The sequence below is a fragment of the Antennarius striatus genome, unplaced genomic scaffold, assembly GCF_040054535.1.
Source record: "Antennarius striatus isolate MH-2024 unplaced genomic scaffold, ASM4005453v1 scaffold_33, whole genome shotgun sequence".
NCBI classification, from domain to species: domain Eukaryota; kingdom Metazoa; phylum Chordata; class Actinopteri; order Lophiiformes; family Antennariidae; genus Antennarius; species Antennarius striatus.
Genome location: NW_027172345.1, coordinates 1 through 10,000, shown reverse-complemented (window position 1 = coordinate 10,000; position 10,000 = coordinate 1). Strand labels below are relative to the sequence as shown.

The 10,000-nt window shown below is 46.6% G+C and overlaps 3 non-coding genes and 1 pseudogene across 3 annotated transcripts; all 4 read right to left on the bottom strand.

Annotated features, from left to right (window-relative positions):
• Positions 1-5,641: 5,641 nt before the first annotated feature.
• On the bottom strand, positions 5,642-5,832 carry LOC137591929 (U2 spliceosomal RNA). Its single transcript, XR_011034900.1, has one exon. It is a non-coding gene; the product is annotated as a U2 spliceosomal RNA (small nuclear RNA).
• Positions 5,833-6,736: 904 nt separating this feature from the next.
• On the bottom strand, positions 6,737-6,927 carry LOC137591918 (U2 spliceosomal RNA). Its single transcript, XR_011034889.1, has one exon. It is a non-coding gene; the product is annotated as a U2 spliceosomal RNA (small nuclear RNA).
• Positions 6,928-7,855: 928 nt separating this feature from the next.
• On the bottom strand, positions 7,856-8,046 carry LOC137591876 (U2 spliceosomal RNA). Its single transcript, XR_011034851.1, has one exon. It is a non-coding gene; the product is annotated as a U2 spliceosomal RNA (small nuclear RNA).
• A 1,014-nt stretch (positions 8,047-9,060) lies between these two features.
• LOC137591907 (U2 spliceosomal RNA) lies at positions 9,061-9,234 on the bottom strand (annotated as a pseudogene).
• Positions 9,235-10,000: the final 766 nt, after the last annotated feature.

Here is a 10,000-nt window from a genome sequence, read left to right as displayed (position 1 = left end):
TGAGCCGTCTGAGGTAGGACCCCATCCAGAAACGTGTCATGGCTGCCGTTTTGGGGTTTCTGGATGGGGTCGTCACTATTTTAATGTGTGTGGCTGTGTATAAAGACATTAAAAAGACAGACAGGTCTGGAACGCCTTTGCCTCCTTTCTCCTTTGGTCGTTTCAGGACTTCTCTTCTTAGGCGTTCCCACTTTGAACCCCACAGAAAGTTAAAAATGGCTCGTTCCAGGGCTAAAATGATTCTCTTTGGGGGGATAAAAACAGAACTGATCAATAAAAGCAAAGGTAAAATCACTGCTTTAATGATTAAAACCTTTCCCTCTATTGTCAGTTCCCTCAGTCCCCAGTACCCTAGCCTCTGTCTAACTTTCCCTAAAATGTCTGGCCAATTCGTTTTCCCTCCCCCCTCCTTGTCAAACCTAACCCCCAGAATTTTTTGGTCGGTCTGGGTCACAGTCAGGGACAGTCCTGTCGTTTCAGTCGCTGTCCATGGTCCATAAAATTGGGCTTGGGTCTTGTCTCGGTTTAGTTTGGACCCAGAGGCCCGTCCAAACCAGTCTGTCAAGTCCAGGGTCCGGTTGACTGACGAGAGGTCCGTGCATAAAATGTTTATGTCGTCCATGTACAGAACGCATTTGTTCGTCAGTCCCCCGGACCCTGGCACAAAGACCCCGTGGATTCGTTGGTCCCTTCTCAAGATCTGTGCCAGCGGCTCGATGCAAATCGCGTACAGGAGAGGAGATAACGGGCAACCCTGACGGACACCGCAGTTGATTCCTACTGCTTTTGTCAGATGCCCGTTAACCAGGATTTTGCTGCTGATCCCTCTATACAGCAATCCCACCCAAGCTATGAACCTCTCTGGAAGCCCCATTTTTTGCAGTACCTGGAACAGGTACTGGTGCGAGACTCGATCAAAGGCCTTTTCAAAGTCTAGATTTAGGACTATTAGCCGAGTGTTTTCGTCTCTCGCCAGACAAATGGTGTCTCTAATCAGTACGAGGCTGTCGGTGATCTTCCTCCCCGGGATGGCACAGGCTTGATCCGGGTGAATCAAGTCCTCTAAAACCATAGTCAGTCGATTCGCTAAAATTTTGCTAAAAAGTTTACAGTCGAAATTTAAAAGCGTGATAGGTCTCCAGTTTTTCAGGTCAGTCTTGTCTTTACTCTTGTAGAGTAGAGTCACTATCCCTATCTTAAAACTGTCTGGCAGTCGGTCTACCTTCTCAAATTCCATAAAAACAGTTAGTAAGTCAGGTGCTAAAATGTCCCAAAAGGTCAAATAAAACTCAAAGGGAAGTCCGTCCTGTCCTGGGGACTTCCCTCTGTTAAAACTTTTAAAACACTTGTTGAGTTCCTTGACACTAAAATTTTGGGATAAAAACACATTTTCATTCACCTGACATTCGATGGAATTTAAAACTTCGTTTAGGGTGTCATTAAAAACAGGTTTCTCTTTATACAGTTCAGAGTAAAAACATTCTATATCATCTTTTATTTCCTCTGTTCTTTGTGAAGTGCGTCCGTCGTCATTTTTTAGTTTTAAAATAGTCCCCCCTTTATTTAAAATCTTTCTAAAAAAATAACGTGTGCACTTTTCACCTTCTTCTGTTTCCTTTTCCCTGCTTCTTAAAATAACCCCTTTACTTTTTGTTTCTGCCAGTAGCGACATTTCTCCTTTAATACTTTTGATTTCATTATTAAAATCAATTCCCTGTTGTGTTAAAATGAAGTAGCGCTGTAGTCTCTTTTGCAGTCCCATCATGCGTCTGTTTTCCCTAACTTTCTTTCTCTTACCTGCCTGCCTAAAGAAAGTCTGGGTCCTTTCCTTCACCATTTCCCACCAGTGCGCACGTGTGGTGTAGAAGTCTTGGAGGGTCTGCCACTCTTTGTACTGCTCCCGGAACTGACTAACTAACTCCCTATCTTCTAAAAGGGAGCAGTTGAGTTTCCACAGACCTCTCCCTACCGTCACACCTGAAGGGAGTGACAGTGTGCAGGACAGCATGAGGTGATCCGAGAAAAAGACAGGGGTTAATCTAGCATCGGTCGGCACCCAATTCCGTATAAAGATATAATCTATGCGAGAGGCTTTGGTGCCGTCACCACTGAACCAGGTGAAGCCCTCCTCTCTGGGATGCATGGCTTTAAAGCAGTCAGTGAGTCTAAAATCCCTGCATAAGCCCTGTAATAAAACCGATGTTTTGTCCAATTTAAAATCTTCCCCTATCCTCTTCCTGTCTTCTTTGTTTAAAACACAGTTAAAATCACCTCCTACAACTAATGGTGCCCTACCTAGCATGTGGGACTGCAGGTCTTCTAAAAAGTCATACCTGTCATTTTTTTCGTTAAAACCATATACATTTAAAAGGTTAAAATCGTGCCCCATAAAAGTCAGGTGTGCTAAAAGTGCCCTACCCTCTTTCACCACGGTGCTGCCCTTCACCAGAACCTGAGGGTTTTTAATTAAAATGGCCACTCCATCATTCTTATTATGGTTGGATCCACTCCAGATTGACGTTTGTGGCCAGGTCTCCTCCCACTGTGTGTATTTTTGTAAAAAAGGTAGGCCACATTCTTGAAGTAAAAACACATCTGACTTAAAAGTGTTAAGAAATGATAAAACACTCTGGGCTCTAACTCGCGACTTCACACTTCTCACATTGATAGTTGAAAAGGTGAGAGTCATGAGTATGTTTTAAAAACAGGTACGACAGTTTAAAAGACTATAAATAATTAAAAGGCTACATTTAACACAGGTTTCCTTCTCGTGATGTGAAAGAATCTCATTTCACTATCTCCACACAGTCTGGAGGTGATTCCCGAGATTCTGACCTCCGGAAGCCAATATTCGCTCGTCTCTCCAACGGAGTTGATTGTAGCGCTATATTTAAAAAGGAGCACTGGTTGGGTGAACCGGGAGGGGAGGCTTTGTACCGCTCCTCAGGAGGGCTCTGAGAGTCGGACTCAGCTCTCCCCCTCTTCTCTGAGGCTTCTTCAGCCTCCGAGCTGGACAGTTCGGACGCAGTCCTCTTATTGCTGGGCTGGGTGTCGGGGAGGGGGTTGTCGCTGGACTCGTCTTCCCCCACTGTAATGAGACTCCCTGTGGAGTCCTCATCAGGGGAATCAAGTCCAGCTGCGCCCAAGTCCTGGCTCCGCCCACCTGCTTCTTCAGGTCCCTCTGCGGGGCGGAGCTCAGGCTCCTCCCCTTTTCCCGCCTCACCGGGCTGTTCTCCTCCAACCATGGTTGTTGGCGGGAGGTTTGGAACTCCCAGCCCCGCCTCTTCAATTAGCGCATTTGCTGCACCTGGGCAGCCATTTCCTACTTGATTGGCTTCAGTCTCCTGTGTTTTCTTAGCTTTAAGTTTGTTGGCGAATGAAAGGGGGCAATCTCTGAAGAGATGGTCGTTTGCTCCACAGAGATTGCACTTCCTGCCATTGGTGCATTCTTCAAAAGAATGACCAATTTCTCTGCACTTCCCACAAATTATCTGGTCACACGCCTCGGCCAGGTGTCCATGCTTGCCACACTTGTGGCACAGCTTGGGCTGGCCCTGGTAATGAATGTAGCCCCGGTTGTTTCCCAGGACTATCATGGAGGGCAGGGATTTCAGGCCCTGGAAGCCCAGAGGGTCCTGCCATTGTTGAATGGGGACCCTCCAGGCACAATTCCAAATGCCGTCTTCATCCCTGACCTTGGTAGCCTGTCCTCTCACCGTGCAATATCTTCCCAGCCACAAACAAATGTCCTCTGCATTGACGGTTTCATTAAACATCCTGACAATGACAGTTTTAGCAGCATTGTCAGTCAGTTTCTCCATGTCAAAAACAGAAAACTGGGTCTTAGCGTTCTCAAAGCGTGTCCAAAATTCATTCAACAGTGGGGCCGTGCGAAAACTTACATCAAATCCTTTGTTAAAAGGCAGTCCGAGAATACAATTGAGGTCATCGGGTTTAAAGCCAAGAGTCTTTTGGATGAGCTTTCGGGAGAAGTCCAACCTTGACATTCCCAGGAGCTTACCATCCTTTTCCTTAAATTTAAAGCGGACGCTGTGGTGCCTCCGCATGCCGGCCGGTGCAGCCGACATGGCTGAGGCACCACTAAAAATTAAATAAATAAATAAATAAAGACCAATAAATTACTTTTAAAACCCTAAAACACAATAAATTAGAGTAAAAGAGAAACTTACCTTCAGGCAAGTAGACCTAAAGTGCAAATACAAAGTGTGCAAAAAACAGCAGTTCAAAACAAACAAATGTGCAAGACAATATACTCCCAAACAGCCAGGGACTAATTCAATAGATTTGAAAAAGTCCTGCTAAACGGGAGTGACCGCAGTCTTAGCCAAAAGGCCGAGAAGCGATACTGTGATATTGTAAGATACAGGTGACCCAGGTGCCACCCTGACCTTTACTTTGATGGTCCACAGAATCCAGTAACGACCCGGAATGCGTGTGGGTTAAGGAATTATGTGGCTCCGGGTTGGCGGCCAGCGACTGTTTAACATTTGACCTATCACCTGAGACAGACAGACAGACAGACAGACAGACAGACAGACAGACAGACAGACAGACAGACAGACAGACAGACAGACAGACAGACAGACAGACAGACAGACAGACAGACAGACAGACAGACAGACAGACAGACAGACAGACAGACAGACAGACAGACAGACAGACAGACAGACAGACAGACAGACAGACAGACAGACAGACAGACAGACAGACAGACAGACAGACAGACAGACAGACAGACAGACAGACAGACAGACAGACAGACAGACAGACAGACAGACAGACAGACAGACAGACAGACAGACAGACAGACAGACAGACAGACAGACAGACAGACAGACAGACAGACAGACAGACAGACAGACAGACAGACAGACAGACAGACAGACAGACAGACAGACAGACAGACAGACAGACAGACAGACAGACAGACAGACAGACAGACAGACAGACAGACAGACAGACAGACAGACAGACAGACAGACAGACAGACAGACAGACAGACAGACAGACAGACAGACAGACAGACAGACAGACAGACAGACAGACAGACAGACAGACAGACAGACAGACAGACAGACAGACAGACAGACAGACAGACAGACAGACAGACAGACAGACAGACAGACAGACAGACAGACAGACAGACAGACAGACAGACAGACAGACAGACAGACAGACAGACAGACAGACAGACAGACAGACAGACAGACAGACAGACAGACAGACAGACAGACAGACAGACAGACAGACAGACAGGACAGGACAGGACAGGACAGGACAGGACAGGACAGGAAGCATATCCCAAAGGCAATGGCCGCAGGTTGGCAAAATGGGGACGTTACAAACACAGCCTTCCTGTCTGCCTGAGAGCAGCTGTTATACAACACCACTATATTGTTGGTCACGATATAATGCTCTTGCCAGATTACATTCAAATGACTTATTATTCATCACAATTAAGGTTCAAAAAATGCAAGAATCTAATATTTCTTATACAGTGCCATCCAACCTACCAAGTACACTCACTTTTTACTCAAGCGTAAACATTTTTCAAAGCGTTGACAGATCATCGCATGATCACATGCTTGTGATCGCACCGCATTATTTTTGAACAACATTGGGGAGATGCACCGTTCCTGGAGCTACTGCAATACCAGGTCGATGCGTGGAGAGGATGGAGCAAGCTCCTGTTCCATCTCCCTGTTCCAAAAATCAATTTAATATATAGTCCCCGGGTAGGGGACATATCAGATATTAAACTGATAAGAACAGATACTACACTTGATCTTAGCCAAAAGGCCGAGAAGCGATACTGTGATATTGTAAGATACAGGTGACCCAGGTGCCACCCTGACCTTTACTTTGATGGTCCACAGAATCCAGTAACGACCCGGAATGCGTGTGGGTTAAGGAATTATGTGGCTCCGGGTTGGCGGCCAGCGACTGTTTAACATTTGACCTATCACCTGAGTCAGACAGACAGACAGACAGACAGACAGACAGACAGACAGACAGACAGACAGACAGACAGACAGACAGACAGACAGACAGACAGACAGACAGACAGACAGACAGACAGACAGACAGACAGACAGACAGACAGACAGACAGACAGACAGACAGACAGACAGACAGACAGACAGACAGACAGACAGACAGACAGACAGACAGACAGACAGACAGACAGACAGACAGACAGACAGACAGACAGACAGACAGACAGACAGACAGACAGACAGACAGACAGACAGACAGACAGACAGACAGACAGACAGACAGACAGACAGACAGACAGACAGACAGACAGACAGACAGACAGACAGACAGACAGACAGACAGACAGACAGACAGGACAGGACAGGACAGGACAGGACAGGACAGGACAGGAAGCATATCCCAAAGGCAATGGCCGCAGGTTGGCAAAATGGGGACGTTACAAACACAGCCTTCCTGTCTGCCTGAGAGCAGCTGTTATACAACACCACTATATTGTTGGTCACGATATAATGCTCTTGCCAGATTACATTCAAATGACTTATTATTCATCACAATTAAGGTTCAAAAAATGCAAGAATCTAATATTTCTTATACAGTGCCATCCAACCTACCAAGTACACTCACTTTTTACTCAAGCGTAAACATTTTTCAAAGCGTTGACAGATCATCGCATGATCACATGCTTGTGATCGCACCGCATTATTTTTGAACAACATTGGGGAGATGCACCGTTCCTGGAGCTACTGCAATACCAGGTCGATGCGTGGAGAGGATGGAGCAAGCTCCTGTTCCATCTCCCTGTTCCAAAAATCAATTTAATATATAGTCCCCGGGTAGGGGACATATCAGATATTAAACTGATAAGAACAGATACTACACTTGATCTTAGCCAAAAGGCCGAGAAGCGATACTGTGATATTGTAAGATACAGGTGACCCAGGTGCCACCCTGACCTTTACTTTGATGGTCCACAGAATCCAGTAACGACCCGGAATGCGTGTGGGTTAAGGAATTATGTGGCTCCGGGTTGGCGGCCAGCGACTGTTTAACATTTGACCTATCACCTGAGTCAGACAGACAGACAGACAGACAGACAGACAGACAGACAGACAGACAGACAGACAGACAGACAGACAGACAGACAGACAGACAGACAGACAGACAGACAGACAGACAGACAGACAGACAGACAGACAGACAGACAGACAGACAGACAGACAGACAGACAGACAGACAGACAGACAGACAGACAGACAGACAGACAGACAGACAGACAGACAGACAGACAGACAGACAGACAGACAGACAGACAGACAGACAGACAGACAGACAGACAGACAGACAGACAGACAGACAGACAGACAGACAGACAGACAGACAGACAGACAGACAGACAGACAGACAGACAGACAGACAGACAGACAGACAGACAGACAGACAGACAGACAGACAGACAGACAGACAGACAGACAGACAGACAGACAGACAGACAGGACAGGACAGGACAGGAAGCATATCCCAAAGGCAATGGCCGCAGGTTGGCAAAATGGGGACGTTACAAACACAGCCTTCCTGTCTGCCTGAGAGCAGCTGTTATACAACACCACTATATTGTTGGTCACGATATAATGCTCTTGCCAGATTACATTCAAATGACTTATTATTCATCACAATTAAGGTTCAAAAAATGCAAGAATCTAATATTTCTTATACAGTGCCATCCAACCTACCAAGTACACTCACTTTTTACTCAAGCGTAAACATTTTTCAAAGCGTTGACAGATCATCGCATGATCACATGCTTGTGATCGCACCGCATTATTTTTGAACAACATTGGGGAGATGCACCGTTCCTGGAGCTACTGCAATACCAGGTCGATGCGTGGAGAGGATGGAGCAAGCTCCTGTTCCATCTCCCTGTTCCAAAAATCAATTTAATATATAGTCCCCGGGTAGGGGACATATCAGATATTAAACTGATAAGAACAGATACTACACTTGATCTTAGCCAAAAGGCCGAGAAGCGATACTGTGATATTGTAAGATACAGGTGACCCAGGTGCCACCCTGACCTTTACTTTGATGGTCCACAGAATCCAGTAACGACCCGGAATGCGTGTGGGTTAAGGAATTATGTGGCTCCGGGTTGGCGGCCAGCGACTGTTTAACATTTGACCTATCACCTGAGTCAGTCAGACAGACAGACAGACAGACAGACAGACAGACAGACAGACAGACAGACAGACAGACAGACAGACAGACAGACAGACAGACAGACAGACAGACAGACAGACAGACAGACAGACAGACAGACAGACAGACAGACAGACAGACAGACAGACAGACAGACAGACAGACAGACAGACAGACAGACAGACAGACAGACAGACAGACAGACAGACAGACAGACAGACAGACAGACAGACAGACAGACAGACAGACAGACAGACAGACAGACAGACAGACAGACAGACAGACAGACAGACAGACAGACAGACAGACAGACAGACAGACAGACAGACAGACAGACAGACAGACAGACAGACAGACAGACAGACAGACAGACAGACAGACAGACAGACAGACAGACAGACAGACAGACAGACAGACAGACAGACAGACAGACAGACAGACAGACAGACAGACAGACAGACAGACAGACAGACAGGACAGGACAGGACAGGACAGGACAGGACAGGACAGGACAGGACAGGAAGCATATCCCAAAGGCAATGGCCGCAGGTTGGCAAAATGGGGACGTTACAAACACAGCCTTCCTGTCTGCCTGAGAGCAGCTGTTATACAACACCACTATATTGTTGGTCACGATATAATGCTCTTGCCAGATTACATTCAAATGACTTATTATTCATCACAATTAAGGTTCAAAAAATGCAAGAATCTAATATTTCTTATACAGTGCCATCCAACCTACCAAGTACACTCACTTTTTACTCAAGCGTAAACATTTTTCAAAGCGTTGACAGATCATCGCATGATCACATGCTTGTGATCGCACCGCATTATTTTTGAACAACATTGGGGAGATGCACCGTTCCTGGAGCTACTGCAATACCAGGTCGATGCGTGGAGAGGATGGAGCAAGCTCCTGTTCCATCTCCCTGTTCCAAAAATCAATTTAATATATAGTCCCCGGGTAGGGGACATATCAGATATTAAACTGATAAGAACAGATTTTTTGTTTTGAAAACGTTTATTGACACTTAGTTCATTTGTTTCATTTCAGTCACATTTCATTTTTCCATCCACAACTTCTTTTTCATATAAATATTTCTCTGTACAATAAATATTATCGATCATAAAATCATACAGATAAAAACAGTCATGGGTAAAAAGGATTTCAGTTCATTTTAAAAAAATAAAATGTGCCAAAAATTAAAAGGTGTGTCAAATGTCCATAAAAGTTATAAAAAAGGCATTTAAAAAGTCCAACCAAAGTCCCGTTTGTACAGGAGCGCAGTGAGTCCCTACCAAGGGTAACTCATCCCGCTCTTCCAAACAGTAGGTCTCTCGGGGTGCCTGTCGAGGCGCTCGGCCGAGATCCCCGCCCTGGTGCTCCTTCCCGCCTGCCTCTCCCGGAGAGCCAGGCCGCTGCTGCCGTGTCCTTTTTAGCGTTGTGGGTCCGGCTCCTCCCTCCGAATGGGCACAGAGGCGATTCTTCTTGGTGGCTGTGTCCTTGGGCGGCCGCTGGCCGCCTCGGCTGCCCCGAGTGTTGCGGCAGCCATTTGGATCACAGCCACGGGGGGGATCTGCATGTGCTTTCCTACCAGCAAATTTCTGGAGGTCCACAAGGCGTCTTTCAGGGCGTTGATGGCCAGCCACTGTTTCGTCCAGTCCTTTTTGGGGACGGGCCTTTGGCTGGCCCCGTAGAGCACCAGCTGTGGTGTGAGGACCTCCTTCGCTGGTAGGTACGGGAATTGCGAGGAGCCGGCCATTTCCCACAGGTCCACGGCAGCACTGC